Source organism: Oncorhynchus mykiss, chromosome 6 (genome assembly GCF_057628025.1).
Source record: "Oncorhynchus mykiss isolate SJ-2025 chromosome 6, ASM5762802v1, whole genome shotgun sequence".
Lineage (NCBI taxonomy): Eukaryota > Metazoa > Chordata > Actinopteri > Salmoniformes > Salmonidae > Oncorhynchus > Oncorhynchus mykiss.
This window is the reverse complement of record NC_143027.1, coordinates 69,261,966-69,289,616: the sequence shown is the minus strand read 5'-3', so window position 1 is coordinate 69,289,616 and position 27,651 is coordinate 69,261,966. Positions and strand designations below refer to the sequence as shown.

Sequence of the window (27,651 nt, the reverse complement as noted above, 5' to 3'; positions counted from 1 at the left end):
GAATAATAACATATTGTATGGAATACATTTGTACTGTAGTGAAGCCGTCTCTAGAGTATTGCAAGGTCTCTTTCATGATCATGGGAAACGTCAATTACTATGGAAATGCTGGGATGTGTTTTCAATTATGTTAAAGGTAATTATGATGGTGATACGATATGGATTACAATTATCATCATGAATATTAAGGCTATACGCACTACATGTTACACACAAACACTCAACCATGCAAATTGGCAGAGTTATTATTTATTTGGACATCACACATCATAGTCTTACTCTTATACAGACATCGTACACACTCTCACTATATCACATCCAATGTCATACACACCATCCTACTCAGATTTGCTACACATTTAATCTTGTCTCAATGTTCTAACATCTGTGGAATTGTCTCACAGGCAAACAGGCAAGGGAATAAAACAAATATTGCTAGAACCTATTTCTTGAATTCTAAATATCAGACATTTTAAAGCACTAGTTTTGATCTTTAGCTCAGTTACCTCTGTCAATTTAGACAGATAATAGTATCTAGTTATGGTAAGGGGTGAAATAAGTATAGCCAGTTATAATTGTAATGGTTTAGCAGATTATAAAAAAGAAGATCACATATACTGTTTACAGGAAACTCACTCTACATCCTTAGATGAAGTTGTGTGGAAAAAGGAATGGGATGGTGAAATGATTTTCTGTCATGGACAAAGGAACTCAAAGGGTGTGATGATATTAATTAACAAAAAATGTGATCTGAATGTGCAAATAGTCAGGAATGATTCACAAGGAAGGTGGATCCTTTTAAATCTGAAAGTGGATGAAAAAGAGATGTGGCTCATTAATCTTTATGGTCCAAATCAGGATGATCCACACTTCTTCGAAAACATTTATATAACAATTCATTGAACTTACAGGCAACAAATGATCTAATCGTTATGGTAGGAGACTATAACACAGTGTTAAGACCTCAATGGACCATAAAGGTAATCACTCTACAAACTATCATCACCGTGCCCTTAAGGAAATCACAAATATTATGGACACATTATAAATAGTGGATATTTGGAGACTAAATAACCCTGACCTAGTGAGATATACATGGAGGAGACTTAATCAAGCTTGACTTGACTACTTTCTTGTCTCTTTCCCTCTTGCATCAAAGGTTAAAAAAAGTTTTAATAGGAGACAGAATGCGATTGGATCATCATCTAATTGGCATTCACATAACTCTTATAGATTTTCCACGTGGACAGGGATATTGGAAATTTAATCAAAGTTTACTGAAGGACAACTTATTTTTAACTAAGACAAAATAATTTATAACTGAATTTTTCCAGTATAATATACAGTTGAAGTCGGATGTTTACATACGCTTAGGTTGGAGTCATTACAACGCGTCAAGATGGGTTAGTGCAGTGTGATTGCGATTGTGTCGTCTGTGGACCTATTGGGGCGGTAAACAAATTGGAGTGGGTCTAGAATGTCAGGTAGGGTGGAGGTGATATGGTTCCCTCCGCAAGGCAATCAAACAAGCTAAGCGTCAGTATAATTCAACGGCTCAGACACAAGAGGTATGTGGCAGGGTCTACAGTCAATCACGGATTACAAAAGGAAAACCAGCCCCATCGCGGACCAGGATGTCTTGCTCCCAGACAGACTAAATAACTTCTTTGCTCGCTTTGAGGACAATACAGTGCCACTGACACAGCCCACTACCAAAACCTGCGGACTCTCCTTCACTGCAGCCGACGCGAGTAAAACATTTAAACGTGTTAACCCTCGCAAGGCTGCAGGCCCAGATGGCATCCCCAGCCGCGCCCTCAGAGCATGCGCAGACCAGCTGGCTGGTGTGTTTACGGACATATTCAATCAATCCTTATCCCAGTCTGCTGTTCCCACATGCTTCAAGAGGGCCACCATTGTTCCTGTTCCCAAGAAAGCTAAGGTAACTGAGCTAAACGACTACTGCCCCGTAGCACTCACTTCCGTCATCATGAAGTGCTTTGAGAGTCTAGTCAAGGACCATATCACCTCCACCCTACCTGACACCCTAGACCCACTCCAATTTGCTTACCGCCCCAATAGGTCTACAGACGATGCAATCGCAACCACACTGCACACTGCCCTAACCCATCTGGACAAGAGGAATACCTATGTGAGAATGCTGTTCATCGACTACAGCTCAGCATTTAACACCATCGTGCCATCCAAAGTTGTCATTAAGCTCGAGACCCTGGGTCTCGACCCCGCCCTGTGCAACTGGGTCCTGGACTTCCTGACGGGCCGGCCCCAGGTGGTGAGGGTAGGTATCAACATCTCCACCCTGCTGATCCTCAACACTGGGGCCCCACAATGGTGCGTTCTCTGCCATCTCCTGTACTCCCTGTTCACCCATGACTGTGTGGCCATGCATGCCTCCAACTCAATCATCAAGTTTGCAGACGACACAACAGTGGTAGGCTTGATTACCAACAACGACGAGACGGCCTACAGGGAGAAGGTGAAGGCCTTCGGAGTGTGGTGTCAGGAAAATATAACCTCACACTCAATGTCGACAAAACAAAGGAGATGATCGTGGACTTCAAGAAACAGCAGAGGGAGCAGCCCCCTATCCACATCGACGGGACAGTAGCGGAGAAGGTGGGAAGTTTTAAGCTCCTCGGCGTACACATCACAGACAAACTGAAATGGTCCACCAACACAGACAGTGTGGGGAAGAAGGCGCAGCAGCGCCTCTTCAAACTCAGGAGGCTGAAGAAATTTGGCTTGTCACCAAAAACACTCACAAACGTTTACAGATGCACAATCGAGAGCATCTTGTCAGGCTGTATCACTGCCTGGTATGGCAACTGCTCCGCCCACAAACACAAGGCTCTCCAGACCTCCAGTGAGGTCTGCACAACACATCACAGGGGGCAAACTACCTGCCCTCCAGGACACCTAAACCACCCGATGTCACAGGAATGCCAAAAAGATCATCAAGGACAACAACCACCCGAGCCACTGCTTGTTCACCCCGCTATCATCCAAAAGGCGAGGTCAGTACAGGTGCATCAAAGCCGGGACCGAGAGACTGAAAAACAGCTTCTATCTCAAGGCCATCAGACTGTTAAACAGCCATCACTAACATTGAGAGGCTGCTGCCAACATACTGACTCAACTCCAGCCACTTTAATAATGTAAAAATTGATGTTATAAATGGATCACTAGCCACTTTAAACAACGCCACTTTGTAAAATGTTTACATACCCTACATTACTCATCTCATATGTATAGACTGGACTCTATACCATCTACTGCATCTTGCCTATGCCGTTCGGCCATCACTCATTCATATATTTTTATGTACATATTCTTATTCATTCCTTTACACTTGTGTGTATACGGTAGATGTTGTGAAATTGTTAGGTTAGATTACTTGTTAGATATTACTGCATGGTCGGAGCTAGAAGCACAAGCATTTCGCTACACTCGCATTAACCTTTGCTAACCATGTGTATGTGACAAATACAATTTGATTTTATTTTATTTAAAACTCGTTTTTTAACCACTCCACACATTTATTGTTAACAAACTATAGTTATGTCAAGTCGTTTAGGACTAGAGGTCGACCAATTAATCGGAATGGCCGATTAATTAGGGCCGATTTCAAGTATTCATAACAATCAGTAATCGGCATTTTTGGACACCGATTATGACCAATTACATTGCACTCCACGAGGAGACTGCGTGGCAGGCTGACTACCTGTAATGCGAGTGCAGCAAGGAGCCAAGGTAAGGTGCTAGTTAGCATTAAACTTATCTTATAAAAAACAATCAATCCTAACATAATCACTAGTTAACTACACATGGTTGATGATATTACTAGTTTATCTAGCTTGTCCTGCGTTGCATATAATCGACGCGATGCCTGTTAATTTATCATTGAATCACAGCCTACTTCATCAAACGGGTGATTTAACAAGCACATTCGTGAAAAAGCACTGTTGTTGCACTAATGTGTACCTAACCATAAACATCAACGCCTTTCTTAAAATCAATACACAAGTGTATATTTTTAAACCTGCATATTTAGTTAATATATAGCTAACATGAATTTATTTTAACTAGAACAATTGTGTCACTCTCTTGTGTTCTGTGTAAGCAGAGTCAGGGTATGTGCAGGCGTTTGGGCCGCCTGGCTCGTTGCAAACTGTGTGAAGACCATTTCTTCCAAACAAAGACCATAATTAGTTTGCCAGAATTGTACATAATTATGACATAACATTGAAGGTTGTGCAATGTAACAGCAATATTTAGACTTAGGGTTGCCACCCGTTAGATAAAATACGGGGGGGACAAAGTTCTAAGGTCAGGACGTGACACTGAGACCAGAAACAGGCTACCTGAGGGCAATATCAAAATAAATGGTCTATTGATCTGTATCCTCACAACAAAATCTGCAGAGTTTCGATGATTTTATGCCCTTAATATTCAACATATTGTTGGTGGCAAGAATTCAATATAAACATTTTAGCTGAAAAGCACGAAGTTTTGAATCTTGCGTTGTTTTATATATCAACTCAAAATGGAATCGGTACATCAAAAATCTCTTCCCAATGATTTTGCAATCTGTATGGCACAGTTGTCAACATCCTGGTCCTCAAATGAAACTGGTATACTTTCCCATTTATGCTATTTTTATTCCTCCGCAAGTTTTGATCCTTTATATTGGGCAGACAGACCAGTTCCCTACCTCCTCCCGCTGCCACCTGCCTCCTCCATTTTTGGGGTAATGCTGTAAACAATTGGTTGTACCCTTGGATTGAGCAGACCTTTCCATACAATTCTGATAACTCCATGAAGGACATAAATCTACCATTCCAATTTACAACATAATTTAAGAACAAAATACCCTTTTCAAACATCTTTCCCATAAATACAGGTATTTTATCAACCAGCACATTTGAGTTCAGCCATAATATTTGTTGTAATATTTGTTTTATTTTTTCAGGGGATGAAATTTCAATTGTAGCCAGCTCTGCAATGCTTGTTTGAAAAAGAGAGATACTTTGAAAAATGTATAATTTTCAATTAATTGAAAATGAGACATGGCAATCTGCACAAAGGCAATTTTTAAACAATGGATGAGCTTTTTTAGTAATCTACTTGAGAACAATTTAGGTTTCAAATAAAACTTTTGAATGAGTGAAGCTTTTAGAGAGAGGTTTAGTGCTTTTATATTTATTAATCTCAACCCACCCAATTCATATTCATTATATAGATAGGCACGTTTTATTTTGTCTGGTTTAGCGTCCCAGATAAAGCTCAATATTTTTTGCTCATATGATTTGAAAAATGTATCATCAGGAGTAGGCAGCGCCATAAGTAAATGAGTAAACTGAGATATGACTAAGGAGTTAGTCAGGGCAATTTTTCCATAAATAGACAGGTATTTACCTCTCAATAGTAGCAGGATCTTGTCTATTTCTACAAGTTTTCTATTTAAATTCATTGTGGAGAGGTTATTTATGTCTTTTATGATATAAATACCGAGTATGTCTACTTCATCATAAGCCCATTTTATTGGTAAACTGCAGGGTAATGTAAAAGTTGTATTTTTTAAGGATCCAATACAAAATATTGTACACTTATCATAATTAGTGTTTAGTCCAGAGAATACAGACAAGTTATCTTGATCTTCAATGAGACATTGCAGAGATCTAGCTCGCGGACTTAATATAAAACTTGAGTCATCGGCATACATGGACACCTTTGTTTTTAAGCATAGGATATCTAATCCTCTAATGTTGTTGGATCTGATTTTAATAGCTAGCATTTCAATGGCCTGTGACGAATAGATATGGTGACAGCGGACACCCTTGTTTAACTCCTCTTGAAAATTTAAAACTCTCTGAGAAGTACCCATTTTATAAGAGAATTACCAAAATGTATCAAATCCAGACATTTATAAATAAAATTGAGTCTTACTTTATCAAATGCCCTTTCAAAATCCTCTATAAATACCATTCCTGGCTTCTTATATGTTTCATGATGTTCTATTATTTCTAGTAGTTGTCGTATATTATCTCCAATGTATCGTCCATGTAAAAAAAACTGTCTGATCAGGATGAACAATACCTGGTAAAACCCTTTTAATTCTGTGCGCTATGAATTTTGCTAGTGTATTTGCATCACAACATTGAAGTGTAAGGGGCCTCCATTTTCTTAGATAGACTGGGTCTTTATATTTTCCATCTGGGTCTTGTTTTAATAATAGAGAAATCAGACCTTCCTACTTAGTACCTGACAGACTACCATTTCTATAGGAGTAATTAAAACAATATAACAATGGAGCTTTTAGTATATCAAAAAATACTTGATAAACCTCTACCTGTATGCCATCAAGTCCTGGGGTTTTTCCAGACTGAAAGGATTTAATACCCTCAAAAACTTCTTACTTTGTCATTTGGCCATCACACTGATCTTTCAGTAAATTTGTTCATTTTCATTTTTTTTTATTATTTGGAAAGAATTCCTTACCATAATATTCTTTCAGTGGGAACGGATGAGACGGAAAAGAGAACATCTGCCTAAAATAATTATCTTCCTCTTTTAAAATATAATTCGGAGAACGATAGATGACTTCGTCTTCAGTAACGAGTTTCTGCAAATTCTTTTTGTTAGCGTTCCTGTATTGGAGATTCAGGAAGAATGTTGTGCATTTTTCTCCATATTCCATCCAGTTTGCTTTATTTTTGGAATAGATTACATTAGATGGTTCTTGAATAAGGTCCTCGAGTTCTTTTTGTTTTTCCTCTAACTTATTTTGTATCTCAGTAGTATCGTTTTATTGCTATCTACTTGTACTATTTGTTAATGGATTTCCCTTGTTAGTCTTGTCTCTTTAGCTAGAAACTGCTTATTAATTATTGATCAATATTGAATTGGATGACCCCTGGAGGTACATTTAAAGGTATCCCAAACAATAAGTGGATTTGCTGAACCTATAGTTGAAGTCGGAATTTTACACACATCTTAGCCAAATACATTTAAACTCAGTTTTTCACAATTCCTGACATTTAATCCTAGTTAAAATTCCATGTCTTAGGTCAGTTAGGATCACGACTTTATTTTAAGAATGTGAAATGTCAGAATAATAGTAGAGAGAATGATTTATTTCATATTTTATATCTTTCATCACATTCCCAGTGGGTCAGAAGTTTACATACACTCAATTAGTATTTGGTAGCATTGGCTTTAAATAGTTTAACTTGGGTCAAACGTTTCGGGTAGCCTTCCACAAGCTTCCCACAATAAATTGGGTGAATTTTGGCCCATTCCTCCTGACAGAACTGGTGTAACCGAGTCAGATTTGTAGGCCTCCTTGCTTGCACATGTTTTTTCAGTTCTGCCCACAAATGTTCTATGTGATTGAGGTCAGGGCTTTGTGATGGCCTCTCCAATACCTTGATTTTGTTGTCCTTAAACCATTTTTCCACAACTTAGGAAGTATGCTTGGGGTCATTCTCCCTCTTTTTCCCCTGCCCCGCTACAAAGTTTCTAACTGTAGATAGTCACTGAATCCGAGGTGCTAAAGGAGCTCCTTAAACTTGACCCGAAAGAACCATCTGGGTCAGATAGTTTAGACCCTTTCTTTTTTGAGGTTGCTGCCCCTATCATCGCCAAGCCTATCTCCAACCTTTTAACCTGTCTCTCCTTTCTGGGGTGGTTCCCATTGCTTGGAAGGCAGCCACGGTTTGTCCTTAATTTAAAGGGGGAGATGAAGCTGATCCTAACTGTTAGGCCTATTTCTATTTTGCCCTGTTTATAAAAAATGGGTTGGAAAAACTTGTCAATAATCAACTGACTGGCTTTCTTGATGTCTATAGTATTCTCTCGGGTATGCAATCTGGTTTCCGCTCAGGTTATGGATGTGTCACTGCAACCTTAAAGGTCTTCAATGATGTCACCATTGCCCTTGATCCTAAGCAATATTGTGCTGCTATTTTTATTGACTTGACCAAAGCTTTTGATACAGAAGACAATTCCATTCTTGTGCTCCAGCTAAGGAGTATTGGTGTCTCTGAGGGGTCTTTGGTCTGGTTTGCTAACTACCTCTCTCAAAGAGTACAGATTATAAAGTCAGAAAATCTTCTATCTTAGCCACTGCCTGTCACCAAGGGAGTACCCCAAGGCTCAATCCTAGGCCCCACAATCTTCTCAATTTACATCAACAACATAGCTCAGGCAGTAGGAAGTTCTCTCATCCATTTATATGCAGATGATACAGTCTTATACTGAGCTGGCCCCTCCCTGGATTTTGTGTTAAATGCTCCACAACAAAGCTTTCTTAGTGTCCAAAAACCTCTCTACCCTTAACCTTGTTCTGAACACCTCCAAAACAAAGGTCATGTGGTTTGGTAAGAAGAATGCCCCTCTTCCCAAAGGTGTTATTACTACCTCTGAGGGTTTAGAGCTTGAGGTAGTCACCTCATACAAGTACTTGGTTAGACGGTACACTGTCCTTCTCTCAGCACATATCAAAGCTGCAGGCTAAAGTTAATTATCTAAACTTGGTTTCCTCTATCTTAATCGCTACTCTTTCACCCCAGCTGCCAAACTAACCCTGATTCAGATAACAATCCTACCCATGCTAGATTACGGAGACATAATTTATAGATCGGCAGGTTAGGGTGCTCTCGAACGGCTAGATGTTCATTACCATTCGGCCATCAGATTTTCCACCAATGCTCCTTATAGGACACATCACTGCACTCTATACTCCTCTGTAAACTGGTCATCTCTGTATACCCGTCGCAAGACCCACTGGTTGATGCTTATTTATAAAACCCTCTTAGGCCTCACTTTCCCCTATCAGAGATGTCTACTGCAGCCCTCATCCTCCACATACAACACCCGTTCTGCCAGTCACATTCCTTTAAAGGTCCTCAAAGCACACACATCCCTGGGTCGCTCCTCTTTTCAGTTCGCTGCTGCTAGCGACTGGAACGAGCTGCAACAAACACTCAAACTGGACAGTTTTATCTCAATCTCTTCATTCAAAGACTCAATCATGGACACTCCTACTGACAGTTGTGGCTGCTTTGTGTGATGTATTGTTGTCTCTACCTTCTTGCCCTTTGTGCCGTTGTCTGTGCCCAATAATGTTTGTACCATGTTTTGTGCTGCTACCATGTTGTGTTGCTACCATGTTGTTGTTATGTTGTGTTGCTACCATGCTGTGTTGTCATGTGTTGCTGCCTTGCTATGTTGTTGTCTTAGGTTTCTCTTTATGTAGTGTTGTGTTGTCTCTCTTGTTGTGATGTGTCTTTTGTCCTATATTTATATTGTGTTCATTTTTAATTTTTAATCCCAGTTCCCCGTCCCCGTCCCCGCGGGAGGCCTTTTGTAATTTGAGTATCGACCGTCATTGTAAATATGAATTTGTTCATAACTGACTTGCCTAGTTAAATAAAGGTTAAATACAATAAAATGGTACCTCCTCTACAAAGCTTAATCAATAACACACAACAATGTTTTTATTTATTTAACCAGGCAAGTCAGTTAAGAACAAATTTGCATTTACAATGATGGTCTACCCCGGCCAAACCCCAACCCGGGTGACACAATTGTGCACCTCCCTATGGGTCTCCCAATCACGGCTGGTTGTGATACAGCCTGGAATTGGCAGGGTCGGCAGGGTCTGTAATGACGCCTCTAGCACTGAGATGCGGTGCCTTAGACCACTGCGCCACTTGGGAGCCATGTAATCTAGTGCTCAACATCCATTACTGACCGACCCACTGGTCAGCAGCAGAGGGTCTGGCTGCTGAACATCGGCTCTGGACGATCACAGCAGCATCTTCTAGTACATGGTGCAAATCTCCCTGTTACATCAGTGCATGATTGATGCAAAAGTCTGAAACACGAATATGGATCTGGCGAGATGATTTATCCCTGAGAGAGTAAGCGAGTGCACCACAAGAGGCAAGTGATGTATTAAGTCAGGATAAATGCAGTATTCATCATTAGCTACTCAGAGTCAGACTGAGTGAATGAAATGAAACCTCAAGGCACCCTGTGTCTGCTGCTCTGTACTGAGTAGGCCTGACTGATGCCCCTTCACAGTTTGACTAGAAGAGCACAACTAAAAGAGAAGTTAAAGAGGTTGATAGAGATGAATGTGAGTGTGCTGCATTGATAAGGCATTGGAGCTAGAGTAAACGCTGGGCCTGGAGCAGCACAGACAGCTGTGCACTGGAACACAGGAGACTGGGACAGACAGAACACAGAGGAACACAGGAAATTGTTTAGGATAGGAGGTTGTGAGGAGTTGGAGTTTGTCTGGAGGGTTTGGGTCTTGAACATAGAATGCAGGTATGCAAGCACAAACACATGGACACATGATGCACCTACACACACGCGCGCGCGCACACGCACACGCGCAAACAAGCACACACGAACACACGCACGACACACACACCTCTCCCTGGGGGGTTATTGCAGTTTCTTGAGAATGAGCTGACAAACCAACTGAGAGGGACCAGCCAGTGTGGTGTGGGTTTGTGTTTGTGCAGAGAGTCAGACTGTCCACTCTCTGTCTGAGTATTGATGGTCAACAGTGGGGGGCCCTGTCCTTTTCCCACAGTGGGAGCCCCTGCCCCCTGCTCCTCTGACATTCACCTGCTACTATCTCACCAGTCACTCCCCTTTCACTGCTGTGCTCTACTGTGTTGTGAGGGAGAAGGACTATTACTGCTTATGCATCCTTATTTCCACGTAAAACCCACCACTGGTGTGCGTGGCCAAAGAGCTCTATTTTCATGTAATCAAACAAATGTAAATGCCTGGAGTTTGCTAAACGAGATTGGCACTTGGAACCGGTGCTATGGTCAGATGACATGAAAATAAATCTCTTTGGCCATACACAACAGTACCTACTGTAAAATAGGGTGGTGGATCTTTGATGTTATGGGGCTATTGCTTCCACTGGTCCTGGGGCCCTTCTTAAGTTAAATGGCATCATGAACTTTACCAAGTAAAATCAACATTTTGCAATGGTCATCTCAGTCTCCGGACATGAACACCGTTGAAAACCTGTGGTTTGAACTGGCAGTCCATAAGTGCAGACGAAGGATATAAAGGATTTGGAAAGATTCTGTATGGAGGAATGGTGGTCTAAGATCCCTCCCAATGTGTTCTCCAATCTCATACAACAGTATCGTTATCCCCGCAAGGTGAGGTATTGACCGGTATTGGAGACAGGGGTGCCAATAATTTTGAAAACATATTACTTGCTAAACAAAATCTATTTCTCTGAGCAATCGTATTAGAATAAAATATGATTTGTGAGATAACATTGTAACAAATTATGTTTACAGAGGTAAAATATTATGAGAAGGAGGGAATAGAAAAAGAAAACAGGAGATGAGGAAGAGAGGAGGACATAAGAGAAGATAAGAGAGAAACAATTAAATCAAAAGGAGAGAAGAAGAGGGAACAAGAGGTCCAAATGACTCCCTCCATAGTGTGTGTATCAAAGCAGTAGTGTGGTCCAGTGTATGAAAGTATATTTTAAAGCGAGAGAGAGAGAGAATGAATTCTGGGCAACAAAAGCTCTGGCTGGTTAAACAACAGATTAGCATTCATTTGCCTTTCAAATCAGCCCAGGTTACAGGTGTTTGCTGTGATTACCAACCAAACGCTGTTATTATAATTACTCACTTAGGCTCCTGGCAGAGAGAGAGAGAGAAAGAGGGGGAGAGAGAGAAAGAGAGAGGGGGGGGGGGGTATATGCATACCATCCTGCCTTTTCCTGGTGGGAAACACCTACAGGTAATCAGATTCAATGATAGATTGAATGAATCTCTTTGTGAAACAGGAGAGGACGACAGGAGGCTGCAAACAAGAGGGTGCTTTACTCTAAACACTTGCAACAAAGGAAGTACATCTTAAGGCATGTGTGTGTGTGTGTGTGTGTGTGTGTGTGTGTGTGTGTGTGTGTGTGTGTGTGTGTGTGTGTGTGTGTGTGTGTGTGTGTGTGTGTGTGTGTATCAGAGACATTCCTCTTTTGGTTTTTCACAGACTAGATTCATCTTTCTGGAGGTGGAGGGCCGTTTGGTATGGAATGGGCCTGCATGGCTAGAGACCATCTGGACAGATCCCACAACGTCCTCAGGCTAGCTTTGAGCTAACTTTCATCTAACTTTGGCAAAGAATCCAATATGTTTTGCTTATTGCCACAGAAAAGGGACAGTTCTATCTAGAGAGAGAATGAAGGACCCGTTATTGTCTCATTGTTGACAACTTTATTCAAAAAAGGAGAGCTTTTTGGCCACTCAGAGCTTCGGCACCCTCTTCCACTGAGAGAGAAAGTGGAATGATTACTGTATATGACAATGACAAAGCCCCAGATTCATCTCACTTAAACACCCCCTATGTCTGGAAGAGGAGCACAGTCTACAACATCTCTGACTGCTTGTCTGTCCTAAACAATGTACCTCAGATGGCATCCTAAAGGTCTTTGTTCCCGAGAGTAGTATGATAGTATGACCTCGCTGTAACCATGGTGACACATGACCCTCATAATGTTCAGCGAAGATTATGAGTGCGTGTGTGTGAGTCTCCTCTCCAGTCCCAGTCACAGCTTTGTCCCTTTATGGTATGTCTGAGCCCAAGAACAAGGGACAGAACAGTAATTGGACATTTCAAATATGAAAAGCATTCATTAGGATGGTTAGTGTTAATTAGGAGCATTGGACAGTAGTAAGGTGACAAGTAACAGTGGAGGGTGTATGTAGTGTGTGTGTGTGTGTGTGTGTGTGTGTGTGTGTGTGTGTGTGTGTGTGTGTGTGTGTGTGTGTGTGTGTGTGTGTGTGTGTGTGTGTGTCCTTCCCCCCACCACATCTCTGTCTCTAGGAGAGGATACTGTTCAGGGAGATCAGGATGTTCTCTGTTAGAGATACCTTAAAACGTCACTGTAAAAGTAAAAACACTAAATTAAAAGGTTGTCAGAAACTGGTGTCCTTTTAATATGCCATACCCAGATAAAGGAGATTTTAGCTCTTTCATGTCCCTGTAAGTTGTTCTGAAATGATCTAGCAACCCTAGTCTATGACCATGTCCAAATCTGTCACAGTGAACTACAAGTCAAAAATATGAAAGCACTACTTGAAAAGTGAAAAACTCTTCCTAACTTGACTTACTAACCACTCACAGAATGAAAACTGTGAACTGCTGAGGGTGAGAGCCCATCGGTGAACCCTCTACACAGGACACATCCTATTTAAGACAGAAACCAGACCGGCTCCTTCAGTTCCTGACCCTTTAAGAAGGACAGTAAAGCATCAGCTCAACAGTAGAGGAGAAAACTGGGGGGAAAAAACATATAGGGCAAATAATAAGTTGTCAATCAGAGCAAGGAGCTGTCAGGGGTTTAGCTGTGATTGACAGGTGGGACATTTGCTGAGTCGACCCCACACTGCAGTCTGAGATCCTCACAGGAGGAGACTTCCACCTGGGCCAAGAGCTCCCCAAAACTTACTGACCCCCCCTCACTCCCTCTCTGTCTGTCTGTCTCTCTCTCTACTTCACCTCTCTCTCTCTCTCTCTCTCTCTCTCTCTCTCTCTCTCTCTGTCTACTTCACCTCTCTCACTCTCTCTCTCTCTACTTCACCTCTCTCTGTCTACTTCAACTCTCTCTCTCTCTCTCTCTGTCTCTCTCTTTCTCTCTACTTCACCTCTCTCACTCTCTCTGTCTACTTCACCTCTCTCTCTCTCTCTCTCTCTCTCTCTCTCTCTCTACTTCACCTCTCTCTCTCTCTCTCTCTCTGTCTACTTCATCTCTCTCACTCTCTCTCTCTCTGTCTACTTCAACTCTCTCTCTTACTTCACCTCTCTCTGTCTACTTCACCTCTCTCTCTACTTCATCTCTCTCTCTCTCTCTCTGTCTACTTCACCTCTCTCACTCTCTCTCTCAATCTGTCTACACCTCTCTCTCTACTTCACCTCTCTCTCTCTGTCTACTTCACCTCTCTCTCTCTCTCTCTCTACTTCACCTCTCTCTCTACTTCACCTCTCTCTCTCTCTCTCTCTCTCTCTCTACTTCACCTCTCTCTCTCTCTCTCTCTCTCTCTCTCTGTCTGTCTACTTCATCTCTCTCACTCTGAGAGCCAGGTCTGCCTTTGGTGGCCTTTCTCAATAGCAAGGCTATGCTCACTGAGTCTGTACAGAGTCAAAGGTTTCCTTCATTTTGGGTCAGTCACAGTGGTCAGGTCATTTTGGGTCAGTCACAGTGGTCAGGTATTCTGCCACTGTGTACTCTCTGTTTAGGGCCAAATAGCATTCTAGTTGGCTCTGTTTCTTTTGTAAATTCTTTCCAATGTGTCAATAATTGAATGTCTCTTTTCTAGATTTTGATAATTAGCGGGTATCGGCCTAATTCTGGTCTGCATGCATTATTTTGTGTTTTATGTTGATATTTAGCGTTTTACGTTGATATTTGGTATTTTCTCATGATTTGGTTGAGTCTAATTGTGTTGCTGTCTTGGAGCTCTGTGAGGTCTGTTTGTGTTTGTGAACAGAGCCCCAGGACCAGCTTGCTTTGGGGACCATTCTCCTTATTTATTTCTCTGTAGGTGATGGCTTTGTTATTGCAGGTTTGGGAATCGCTTCCTTTTAGGTGGTTGTAGAATTTAACGTCTCTTTTCTAGATTTTTGATAATTAGCGGGTATCGGCCTAATTCTGCTCTGTATGCATTATTTGGTGCTTTACATTGTACACGGAAGATACTTTTTCAGAATTCCGGTGAGCGGATCCCAGATCTCACAACCATAAAGGGCAATGGGTTCTATAACTGATTCAAATATTTTTAGCCAGATCCTAATTGTTATGTCGAATTTGATGTTCCTTTTGATGGCATAGAAGGCCCCTTTTGCCTTGTCTCTCAGATTGTTCACAGGCCGAGGTATGTATAGTTTTTTTGTGTGCTCTAGGGCAACGGTGTCTAGATGGAATTTGTATTCGTGGTCCTGGGAACTGAACCTTTTTTGGAACACCATTATTTTTGTCTTACTGAGATTTACTGTCAGGGCCCAGGTCTGACAGAATCTGTGCAGAAGATCTAGGTGCTGCTGTAGGCCCTCCTTGGCTTGGGACAGAAGCACCAGATCATCAGCAAACAGTAGACATTTGACTTCAGATTCTATTAGGGTGAGTCCGGGTGCTGCAGACTGTTCTAGTGCCCGCGACAATTCGTTGATATATATGTTGAAGAGGGTGGGGCTTAAGCTGCATCCCCTCTCTCTCTCTTGCTCTCTCTCTATGTCTGTGTGTCTCTATGTCTGTGTGTCTCTATGTCTGTGTGTCCCTATGTCTGTGTGTCTCTATGTCTGTGTGTCTCTATGTCTCTAAGTCTGTCTCTCTCATATACACACACTTTCTCACAGCACAGAGCACACACACACACACACACACACACACAGACACACACACACAGACACACACACACACACACACACACACACACACACACACACACACACACACACACACACACACACACACACACACACACACACACACACACACATACAAGTATTTCCTAGAACTAAGAGAAAAAGCTGTCCTAGAGCTAAGAGAAACCCACTGAATGCCAAAACATCCTAACACACCTTCACTGAGAAAAGCAACAGAGAGAAGGGGTGGGTGGGTTTAAAGACAGAGCTGCTGTGAATACAGAGAGGAGCAAGGAGGTCTGCTGCTATCAGAGCCAGATAACAAATAACAGCCATTAACAGAGAGCTGCACAGTGTCTCAGGGCTAATGCAGCAGAACTAAAGGCACAGTTATGGCCCACCCCTACTGCAGCTCTTCCTTTGTATATGGAAATGTACTGTGAAGAAATATGAGTGCATGAGTGTTTGTTTGGGTTTTTGCGGGGGTACAAGTGGTATACAGATAGTGTGCATAGTGTGTGTGTGTTGTCTGAAGGACATCTATGTGTTCATTGGTAGGCACCTCAGGTCTGTGAGTGGGAATAAATGGAGTGTGAAGCAGGGGAGCGGAGGGATGGGGGGGCTTTGAGAAGACAGGGTGTGTGTGTGTGTGTGTGTGTGTGTGTGTGTGTGTGTGTGTGTGTGTGTGTGTGTGCATGCGTGCCTGCGTGGGTGTATGTGGCCTTTGTGGCGGCCAAAGATCAACTGGGGTCAAACCTAATTTTCCTGCAGAATTAATTACCAGATGCACACAAACCTCTCCTCTGTCTCTAAGAATTCCCTCTAAGAGTTTTAGCTCAGCAAGGTGTGTGTGTGTGTGTGTGTGTGTGTGTGTGTGTGTGTGTGTGTGTGTGTGTGTGTGTGTGTGTGTGTGTGTGTGTGTGTGTGTGTGTGTGTGTGTGTGTGTGTGTGTGTGTGTGTGTGTGGTGTGTGTGTGTGTGTGTGTGTGTGTGTGTGTGTGTGTGTGTGTGTGTGTGTGTGTGTGTGTGTGTGTGTGTGTGTGTGTGTGTGTGTGTGTGTGTGTGTGTGTTTGTGAGCGTGTAGGGTTAGATTTTTCCCTGGTGTCAGTACTGTAGTCCTGGGTACAAGCATCTCTGATGGGGTCACTGGCACCACACAACAACACACATGCACATACATACATTCTCCCCCATTACCCCACAGTGCTGACTGGGAGCTGTTACAGGACACTCAAACGCTGACACACTGTCTCACTCTCTCTCTCCCTCCCTCTATTGCCCTTTACTCAATTCCTCCATCACTCTCTCCCTCCCTCTATTGCCCTTTACTCAATTCCTCCATCACTCTCTCCCTCCCTCTATTGCCCTTTACTCAATTCATCACTCTCTCCCTCCCTCTATTGCCCTTTACTCAATTCCTCCATCACTCTCTCCCTCTGTCCATCCGTCACTGGATTGAATTTTCAGTGTGTTATCGTTTCTGATCGTGCACTCTTAAAAAGCATGTCAGCTCCACTCTGGTGACCTAAGCACATCGGACAACAGATACAAAACAAGCTCTAGCTCCTCCCAGCAGCCTCCTCTGGTGCTGTAGCCACAGTGTTGGTGGTTGAAGATATCCCTCAAGTGGTGTGGGGGCTGTGCTTTGGCAAAGTGGGTGGGGTTATATCCTGCCTGTTTGGCCCTGTCCGGGGGTATCATCGGATGGGGCCACAGTGTCTCCTGACCCCTCCTGTCTCAGCCTCCAGTATTTATGCTGCAGTAGTTTATAGGGTCAGTCTGTTATATCTGGAGCACTTCTCCTGTCTTATCCGGTGTCCTGTGTGAATTTAAGTATGCTCTCTCTAATTCTCTCTTTCTCTCTTTCTTTCTCTCTCTCGGAGGACATGAGCCCTAGGACCATGCCTCAGGACTACCTGGCATGATGACTCCTTGCTGTCCCCAGTCCACCTGGCCGTGCTGCTGCTCCAGTTTCAACTGTTCTGCCTGCGGCTATGGAACCCAGACCTGTTCACCGGACGTACTACCTGTCCCAGACCTGCTGTTTTCAACTCTCTAGAGACAGCAGGAGCGGTGGAGATACTCTTAATGATCGGCTATGAAAAGCCAACTGACATTTACTCCTGAGGTGCTTACTTGTTGCACCCTTGACAACTACTGTGATTATTATTATTTGACCATGCTGGTCATTTATGAACATTTGAACATCTTGGCCATGTTCTATTATAATCTCCACCCGGCACAGCCAGAAGAGGACTGGCCACCCTCATAGCCTGGTTCCTCTCTAGGTTTCTTCCTAGGTTTTGGCCTTTCTGGGGAGTTTTTCCTAGCCACTGTGCTTCTACACCTGCATTGCTTGCTGTTTGGGGTTTTAGGCTGGCTTTCTGTACAGCACTTTGAGATATCAGCTGATGTAAGAAGGACTATATAAATACATTTGATTTGTTCCAACAGGAGCTGAAGTAGTCTCCTGAAGCTGTTATAACCCAGGAAGGTTAGACTGTGTGTTTTCTCTCATTTTCTTGTCCTTGACATAACAATGAATGATAAAGATGTATGAACGTATTTATGTTCAAGCTTTTATGTGCAATGCCTTCCCTTGATATTCCATGTTATACTACAATAGAAGCACGTGGCCATGTTTCCACAGTCTTGGGGATGTTCTGAAAGTCAGTGTTTATTTACGTGTTTTATGCTGAGAGAGAGAGACAGAGACAGAGACAGAGACATAGTGTCACACCCTGACCTTAGTATTCTTTGTTTTCCTTGTTATTTTGGTTAGGTCAGGGTGTGACATGGGTGATGTAGGTGTTTTTGTCTTGTCTAGGGGTTTTGTATGTTAGTGGGGTGTCTCCTTTCTAGGTATATTGTATGTCTATGGTTGCCTAGATTGGTTCTCAATTAGAGGCAGCTGTCTATCGTTGTCTCTGATTGGGAACCATATTTAGGCAGCCATATTCTGTGGGTACTTTGTGGGTGATTGTTTCCTGTCTTTGTGTTCTCTGCCCCAGATAGGTCTGTTTCAGGTTTTGCCATGTTTGTTGTTTTTGTAATTGTGTTCATGTTGAGTTTCTCATATTAAAAACCATGAACTCTAACCACGCTGCATTTTGGTCCTCCTCTCCTTGAGAGAGAGAGAGAGAGAGAGATTTATTTTCCCTGGGAGCTGATTCTCTGTTTAAATGCATGGCTGTATTGATCTTCCACCCGGGCCTCTCTCAGAACAACACTAAGACCCGCAGGTCTCAAATCACACTGACTCATCATGCATCCATATGTAGCGCTCCTGCTAACCTTTCAGGACATAGTCTTTGGTTGTGTACAGATGACCGGGTTGTGTATGTGCCTGTTTGTTTGTGTAGTTGGAAAGGGAATGTGCGTGAGAGAGATTCTGTGTCTGTTTCACCTGGGGTGTGTGTTTTTGGGTTATACTGTGTCGGTGTGTTTGCATTTGTATTTGAGGGCAAGATATACATCTGTATGTAAAAATAAACATTTGGCAACGTGTATCGTGTGTGCGCTCTCGTTGAATTAAGTGTGTGTGTGTGTAGCAGGGAGCTGGTTGGGTCCCCTTGCCGCCCTGGGGCTTCAGAGCCCATTTCCCGTTGTGCAGTGTGATAAGTTTCTCTGTCAGATCCTCCCAGCACCACTATATTTCTGATAAGCTCCGCTGCTAGTTTTCCAGACCTCTGGCACAGAGATCAATTTGAGATTGATTCGGAATGCCCTGCTGGGCCGAGCTGGGAGATCAATTTGAGATGGATTGTTCACGCCAGGGGGCAAACGGCACACAGCTCTTTCTCCCTCTCCCTTACTTGCTTTCTTTACCTCCCGTCACACTCCCCCCTTTCTCCTCATCCCTCTCTCCCTCCCTTCTGCTCTATCTTTTTCTCATCCTCCATCACTCTAGGTCCTTTCCTACATTGCTCTTCCCTCTCATCTCTCTCTCTCTCTCTCTCGCTCTCTCTCGTGACAGTAGAATCTCTCATTTCCATCTCCCCTTCCCATACTGTGTAACTGTCTACCTCTCCTCTCCCGTTGCTCTCCTCTCCCCCCTCTCCCGGGGTGTGTATGTGTGTGTCAGGCAGACTGAGGAGCAGTAGGGGTAGGAATGACTCCATTAGCTCAGGGCCAGCTCCTGTGGAGTGATAAGCCTCAGGCCACCACAGATAACTCATCTGGCTTGGTAATGTACACACACACAGACCACAGAGAATACGAATGGATACCCCCCTGGCCTCACAAACACACAACCACACACACACACACAAGGAAACACACACACACATAGCATAGGCCAGTACCATTCTCCCCAGCCAAGTGACCATGGTCAGCCAGCCTCCTAGCCTGTCACCCCCAATGGATTCTGAACGTATCTCCACACAATTTTTTTTACATTTTTTGATTTAACCAGGTAGGCCAGATGAGAACAAGTTCTCATTTACAACTGCGACCTGGCCAAGATAAAGCAAAGTAGTGCGTCAGAACCACAACACAGAGTTACACATGGGATAAACAAACGTACAGTCAATAACATAATAGAAAAATCTGTATACAGTGTGTGCAAATGTAGTAAGAAGGTAAGACGATAAATTGGCCATAGTGGCGAAGTAATTACAATTTAGCAATTAACACGGGAGTGATAGATGTGCAGATGAGGATGTGCAAGTGGAGATACTGGTGTGCAAAAGAGCAGAAAAACAAAAACAAATATGGGATGAGGTAGGTAGTTGGTTGGATGGGCTATTTACAGAGGGGATATGTACAGCTGCAGCGATAGGTAAGCTGCTCTGACAGCTGACGCTTAAAGTTAGTGAGCGAGATATAAGTCTCCAACTTCAGTGATTTTTGCAATTCGTTCCAGCCATTGGCAGCAGAGAACTGGAAGGAAAGGCGGACAAAGGGAATGTTGGCTTTGGGGGTGAGCAGTGAATTATACCTGCTGGAGCGTGTGCTACGGGTGGGTGTTGCTATGGTGACCAGTGAGCTGAGATAAGGTGGAGCTTTACATAGCAAAGACTTATAGATGACCTGGAGCCAGTGGGTTTGGTAACGAATATGTAGCGAGGACCAGCCAACGAGAGCATACAGGTCGCAGTGGTGGGTAGTATATGGGGATTTGGTGACAAAATGGATGGTACTGTGATAGACTGCATCCAATTTACTGAGTAGAGTGTTGGAGGCTATTTTGTAAATGACATCGCCGAAGTCAAGGATCTGTAGCTTAGTCAGTTTTACGAGGGTATGTTTGGCAGCATGAGTGAAAGAGGCTTTGTTGCGAAATAGGAAGCCGATTCTAGTCATCAGGCCCAGGGCAGACCCATCTCCATCTCTTTATCCTTCCATCCCGTCACCCCATATGCACTCCTCCATCCCTCCACCAATACATCCCATCCATCTCTGCATCCTACAACCCCACCATCCATTCACCCCATCCATCCCTTTACTTTTGTCTCTCCTCTCTGGCCCAGTGGCCAGTGTTATTACCACATGGAAACCTTCTTCCTCTATCTATCTCTACCCTGACCTTAACTCCAACTAGACCCTGACATTATCTCCAACTAGACCCTGACCTTATCTCCAACGAGACCCTGATTTTTCTCCAACTAGACCCTAGCCTTATCTCCAACTAGACCCTGACCTTATCTCCAACTAGACCCTGACCTTATCTCCAACTAGACCCTGATTTTTTTCCAACTAGACCCTAGCCTTATCTCCAACTAGACCCTGACCTTATTTCCAACTAGACCCTGACCTTATCTCCAACTAGACCCTGACGTTATCTCCAACTTGACCCTGACCTTATCTCCAACTAGACCCCGACCTTATCTCTAACTAGACCCTGACCTTATCTCCAAATAGACCCTGACCTTAACTCCAACTAGACCCTGACCTTATCTCTATCTAGACCCTGACCTTATCTCTATCTAGACCCTGACCTCATCTCTATCTAGACACTGCACTTATCTCTAAATAGACCCTGACCTTATCTCTAACTAGATCCTGACCTTATCTCTATCTAGACCCTGACCTTATCTCCAACTAGACCCTAACCTTATCTCTATCTAGACCCTGGCATTATCTCTAAATAGACCCTGACCTTATCTCCAACTAGACCCTGACCTTATCTCCAACTAGACCCTGACATTGTCTCTAACTAGACCCTGACCTTATCTCTAAATAGACACTGGCCGTATCTCCAACTAGACACTGACCTTATCTCCAACTAGACCCTGACATTGTCTCTAACTAGACCTTATCTCTAACTAGACCCCGACCTTATCTCTAACTAGACCCTGACCGTATCTCCAACTAGACCCTGACATTGTCTCTAACTAGACCTTATCTCCAACTAGACCCTGACCTTATCTCCAACTAGACCCTGATCTTATCTCCAACTAGACCCTGATTTTTCTCCAAGTAGACCCTAGCCTTATCTCCAACTAGACCCTGACCGTATCTCCAACTAGACCCTGACCTCATCTCCAACTAGACCCTGACGTTATCTCCAACTTGACCCTGACCTGATCTCCAACTAGACCCCGACCTTATCTCTAACTAGACCCTGACCTTATCCCCAACTAGACCCTGACCTTAACTCCAACTAGACCCTGACCTTATTTCTGTCTAGACCCTGACCTTATCTCTATCTAGACCCTGACCTCATCTCTATCTAGACACTGCACTTATCTCTATCTAGGACCCTGCCCTTATCTCTAAATAGACCCTGACCTTATCTCTAACTAGACCGTGATCTTATCTCTAACTAGACCCTGACCTTATCTCTAACTAGACCCTGACCTTATCTCCAAATAGACCCTGACCTTATCTCCAACTAGACCCTGACCTTATCTCTATCTAGACCCTGACCTTATCTCTAGCTAGACCCTGACCTTATCTCCAACTAGACCCTGACCTTATCTCCAACTAGACCCTGACCTTATCTCCAACTAGACCCTGACATTGTCTCTAACTAGACCTTGTCTCTAACTAGACCCTGACCTTATCTCTAAATAGACCCTGACCGTATCTCCAACTAGACACTGACCTTATCTCCAACTAGACCCTGACATTGTCTCTAACTAGACCCTGACCTTATCTCCAACTAGACCCTGACATTGTCTCTAACTAGACCTTATCTCTAACTAGACCCTGACCTTATCTCCAACTAGACCCTGACCTTATCTCTATCTAGACCCTGACCTTATCTCCAACTAGACCCTGACCTTATCTCTATCTAGAATCTGGCCTTATCTCCAACTAGACCCTGACCTTATCTCCAACTAGACCCTGACCTTATCTCTATTTAGACCCTGACCTTATCTCTATCTAGACCCTGACCTTATGGCTCCAGGTCATCTACAAGTCCATGCTAGGTAAAGCTCCGCCTTATCTCAGTTCAGTGGTTACGATGGCAACACCCATCCGTAGCACGCGCTCCAGCAGGTGTATCTCACTGATCATCCCTAAAGCCAACACCTCATTTGGCCGCCTTTCGTTCCAGTTCTCTGCTGCCTGTGATTGGAACGAATTGCAAAAATCGCTGAAGTTGGAGACTTTTATCTCCCTCACCAACTTCAAACATCTGCTATCTGAGCAGCTAACCGATCGCTGCAGCTGTACATAGTCTATTGGTAAATAGCCCACCCATTTTCACCTACCTCATCCCCATACTGTTTTTATTTATTTATTTTTCTGCTCTTTTGCACACCAATATCTCTATCTCTACCTTTACATAACCATCTGATCATTTATCACTCCAGTGTTAATCTGCATAATTGTAATTATTTGCCTACCTTCTCATGCCTTTTGCACACAATGTATATATAGACTCCCCTTTTTTCTACTGTGTTATTGACTTGTTAATTGTTTACTCCATGTGTAACTCTGTGTTGTCTGTTCACACTGCTATGCCTTATCTTGGCCAGGTCGCAGTTGCAAATGAGAACTTGTTCTCAACTAGCCTACCTGGTTAAATAAAGGTGAAATAAAAATAAAAATAAATTATCTCCAACTAGATCCTGACCTTATCTCCAACTAGACCCTGACCTAATCTCTATCTAGACCCTGACCTTATCTCCAACTACACCCTGACCTTATCTCTAACTAGACCCTGACCTTATCTCCAACTCGACCCTGACCTTATCTCCAACTCAACCCTGACCTTATCTCCAACTAGACCCTGACATTGTCTCTAACTAGACCTCATCTCTAACTAGACCCTGACCTTATCTCTAAATAAACCATGACCTTATCTCCAAATTGACACTGACCTTATCTCCAACTAGACCCTGACATTGTCTCTAACTAGACCTTATCTCTAACTAGACCCTGACCTTATCTCTAACTAGATCCTGACCGTATCTCTATTTAGACCCTGACCTTATCTCCAACTAGACCCTGACCGTATCTCTATCTAGATCCTGTCCGTATCTCTATCTAGACCCTGACCTTATCTCCAACTAGACCCTGACCTTATCTCCAACTAGACCCTGACCTTATCTCCAACTCGACCCTGACCTTATCTCCAACTAGACCCTGACATTGTCTCTAACTAGACCTTATCTCTAACTAGACCCTGACCTTATCTCTAAATAAACCATGACCTTATCTCCAACTAGACACTGACCTTATCTCCAACTAGACCCTTACATTGTCTCCTGCTAGACCTTATCTCTAACTAGACCCTGACCTTATCTCCAACTAGACCCTGACCTTATCTCTAACTAGACCCTGACCGTATCTCTATTTAGACCCTCACCTTATCTCCAACTAGACCCTGACCGTATCTGTATCTAGACCCTGACCTTATCTCCAACTAGACCCTGACCTTATCTCCAACTAGACCCTGCCCTTATCTCCAACTAGATCCTGACCTTATCTCCAACTAGACCCTGATTTTTCTCCAACTAGACCCTAGCCTTATCTCCAACTAGACCCTGACCGTATCTCCAACTAGACCCTGACCTCATCTCCAACTAGACCCTGACGTTATCTCCAACTTGACCCTGACCTGATCTCCAACTAGACCCCGACCTTATCTCTAACTAGACCCTGACCTTATCCCCAACTAGACCCTGACCTTAACTCCAACTAGACCCTGACCTTATTTCTGTCTAGACCCTGACCTTATCTCTATCTAGACCCTGACCTCATCTCTATCTAGACACTGCACTTATCTCTATCTAGGACCCTGCCCTTATCTCTAAATAGACCCTGACCTTATCTCTAACTAGACCGTGATCTTATCTCTAACTAGACCCTGACCTTATCTCTAACTAGACCCTGACCTTATCTCCAAATAGACCCTGACCTTATCTCCAACTAGACCCTGACCTTATCTCTATCTAGACCCTGACCTTATCTCTAGCTAGACCCTGACCTTATCTCCAACTAGACCCTGACCTTATCTCCAACTAGACCCTGACCTTATCTCCAACTAGACCCTGACATTGTCTCTAACTAGACCTTGTCTCTAACTAGACCCTGACCTTATCTCTAAATAGACCCTGACCGTATCTCCAACTAGACACTGACCTTATCTCCAACTAGACCCTGACATTGTCTCTAACTAGACCTTATCTCTAACTAGACCCTGCCCTTATCTCTAACTAGACCCTGACCTTATCTCCAACTAGACCCTGACATTGTCTCTAACTAGACCTTATCTCTAACTAGACCCTGACCTTATCTCCAACTAGACCCTGACCTTATCTCTATCTAGACCCTGACCTTATCTCCAACTAGACCCTGACCTTATCTCTATCTAGAATCTGGCCTTATCTCCAACTAGACCCTGACCTTATCTCCAACTAGACCCTGACCTTATCTCTATTTAGACCCTGACCTTATCTCTATCTAGACCCTGACCTTATGGCTCCAGGTCATCTACAAGTCCATGCTAGGTAAAGCTCCGCCTTATCTCAGTTCAGTGGTTACGATGGCAACACCCATCCGTAGCACGCGCTCCAGCAGGTGTATCTCACTGATCATCCCTAAAGCCAACACCTCATTTGGCCGCCTTTCGTTCCAGTTCTCTGCTGCCTGTGATTGGAACGAATTGCAAAAATCGCTGAAGTTGGAGACTTTTATCTCCCTCACCAACTTCAAACATCTGCTATCTGAGCAGCTAACCGATCGCTGCAGCTGTACATAGTCTATTGGTAAATAGCCCACCCATTTTCACCTACCTCATCCCCATACTGTTTTTATTTATTTATTTTTCTGCTCTTTTGCACACCAATATCTCTATCTCTACCTTTACATAACCATCTGATCATTTATCACTCCAGTGTTAATCTGCATAATTGTAATTATTTGCCTACCTTCTCATGCCTTTTGCACACAATGTATATATAGACTCCCCTTTTTTCTACTGTGTTATTGACTTGTTAATTGTTTACTCCATGTGTAACTCTGTGTTGTCTGTTCACACTGCTATGCCTTATCTTGGCCAGGTCGCAGTTGCAAATGAGAACTTGTTCTCAACTAGCCTACCTGGTTAAATAAAGGTGAAATAAAAATAAAAATAAATTATCTCCAACTAGATCCTGACCTTATCTCCAACTAGACCCTGACCTAATCTCTATCTAGACCCTGACCTTATCTCCAACTACACCCTGACCTTATCTCTAACTAGACCCTGACCTTATCTCCAACTCGACCCTGACCTTATCTCCAACTCAACCCTGACCTTATCTCCAACTAGACCCTGACATTGTCTCTAACTAGACCTCATCTCTAACTAGACCCTGACCTTATCTCTAAATAAACCATGACCTTATCTCCAAATTGACACTGACCTTATCTCCAACTAGACCCTGACATTGTCTCTAACTAGACCTTATCTCTAACTAGACCCTGACCTTATCTCTAACTAGATCCTGACCGTATATCTATTTAGACCCTGACCTTATCTCCAAATAGACCCTGACCGTATCTCTATCTAGATCCTGCCCGTATCTCTATCTAGACCCTGACCTTATCTCCAACTAGACCCTGACCTTATCTCCAACTAGACCCTGACCTTATCTCCAACTCGACCCTGACCTTATCTCCAACTAGACCCTGACATTGTCTCTAACTAGACCTTATCTCTAACTAGACCCTGACCTTATCTCTAAATAAACCATGACCTTATCTCCAACTAGACACTGACCTTATCTCCAACTAGACCCTTACATTGTCTCCTACTAGACCTTATCTCTAACTAGACCCTGACCTTATCTCCAACTAGACCCTGACCTTATCTCTAACTAGACCCTGACCGTATCTCTATTTAGACCCTCACCTTATCTCCAACTAGACCCTGACCGTATCTGTATCTAGACCCTGACCTTATCTCCAACTAGACCCTGACCTTATCTCCAACTAGACCCTGCCCTTATCTCCAACTAGATCCTGACCTTATCTCCAACTAGACCCTGATTTTTCTCCAACTAGACCCTAGCCTTATCTCCAACTAGACCCTGACCGTATCTCCAACTAGACCCTGACCTCATCTCCAACTAGACCTTGACGTTATCTCCAACTTGACACTGACCTTATCTCCAACTAGACCCTGACATTGTCTCTAACTAAACCTTATCTCTAACTAGACCCTGACCTTATCTCTAACTAGATCCTGACCGTATCTCTATTTAGACCCTGACCTTATCTCCAACTAGACCCTGACCGTATCTCTATCTAGATCCTGCCCGTATCTCTATCTAGACCCTGACCTTATCTCCAACTAGACCCTGACCTTATCTCCAACTAGACCCTGACCTTATCTCCAACTCGACCCTGACCTTATCTCCAACTAGACCCTGACATTGTCTCTAACTAGACCTTATCTCTAACTAGACCCTGACCTTATCTCTAAATAAACCATGACCTTATCTCCAACTAGACACTGACCTTATCTCCAACTAGACCCTTACATTGTCTCCTGCTAGACCTTATCTCTAACTAGACCCTGACCTTATCTCCAACTAGACCCTGACCTTATCTCTAACTAGACCCTGACCGTATCTCTATTTAGACCCTCACCTTATCTCCAACTAGACCCTGACCGTATCTGTATCTAGACCCTGACCTTATCTCCAACTAGACCCTGACCTTATCTCCAACTAGACCCTGCCCTTATCTCCAACTAGATCCTGACCTTATCTCCAACTAGACCCTGATTTTTCTCCAACTAGACCCTAGCCTTATCTCCAACTAGACCCTGACCGTA

General features: G+C 43.3%; 1 protein-coding gene across 2 annotated transcripts in view; it reads right to left on the bottom strand.

Moving 5' to 3' along the window:
- Positions 1 to 27,651, bottom strand: part of LOC110526467 (RNA-binding Raly-like protein) — a 93,547-nt gene that overhangs the window by 25,242 nt on the left and 40,654 nt on the right. The window lies entirely within an intron of this gene.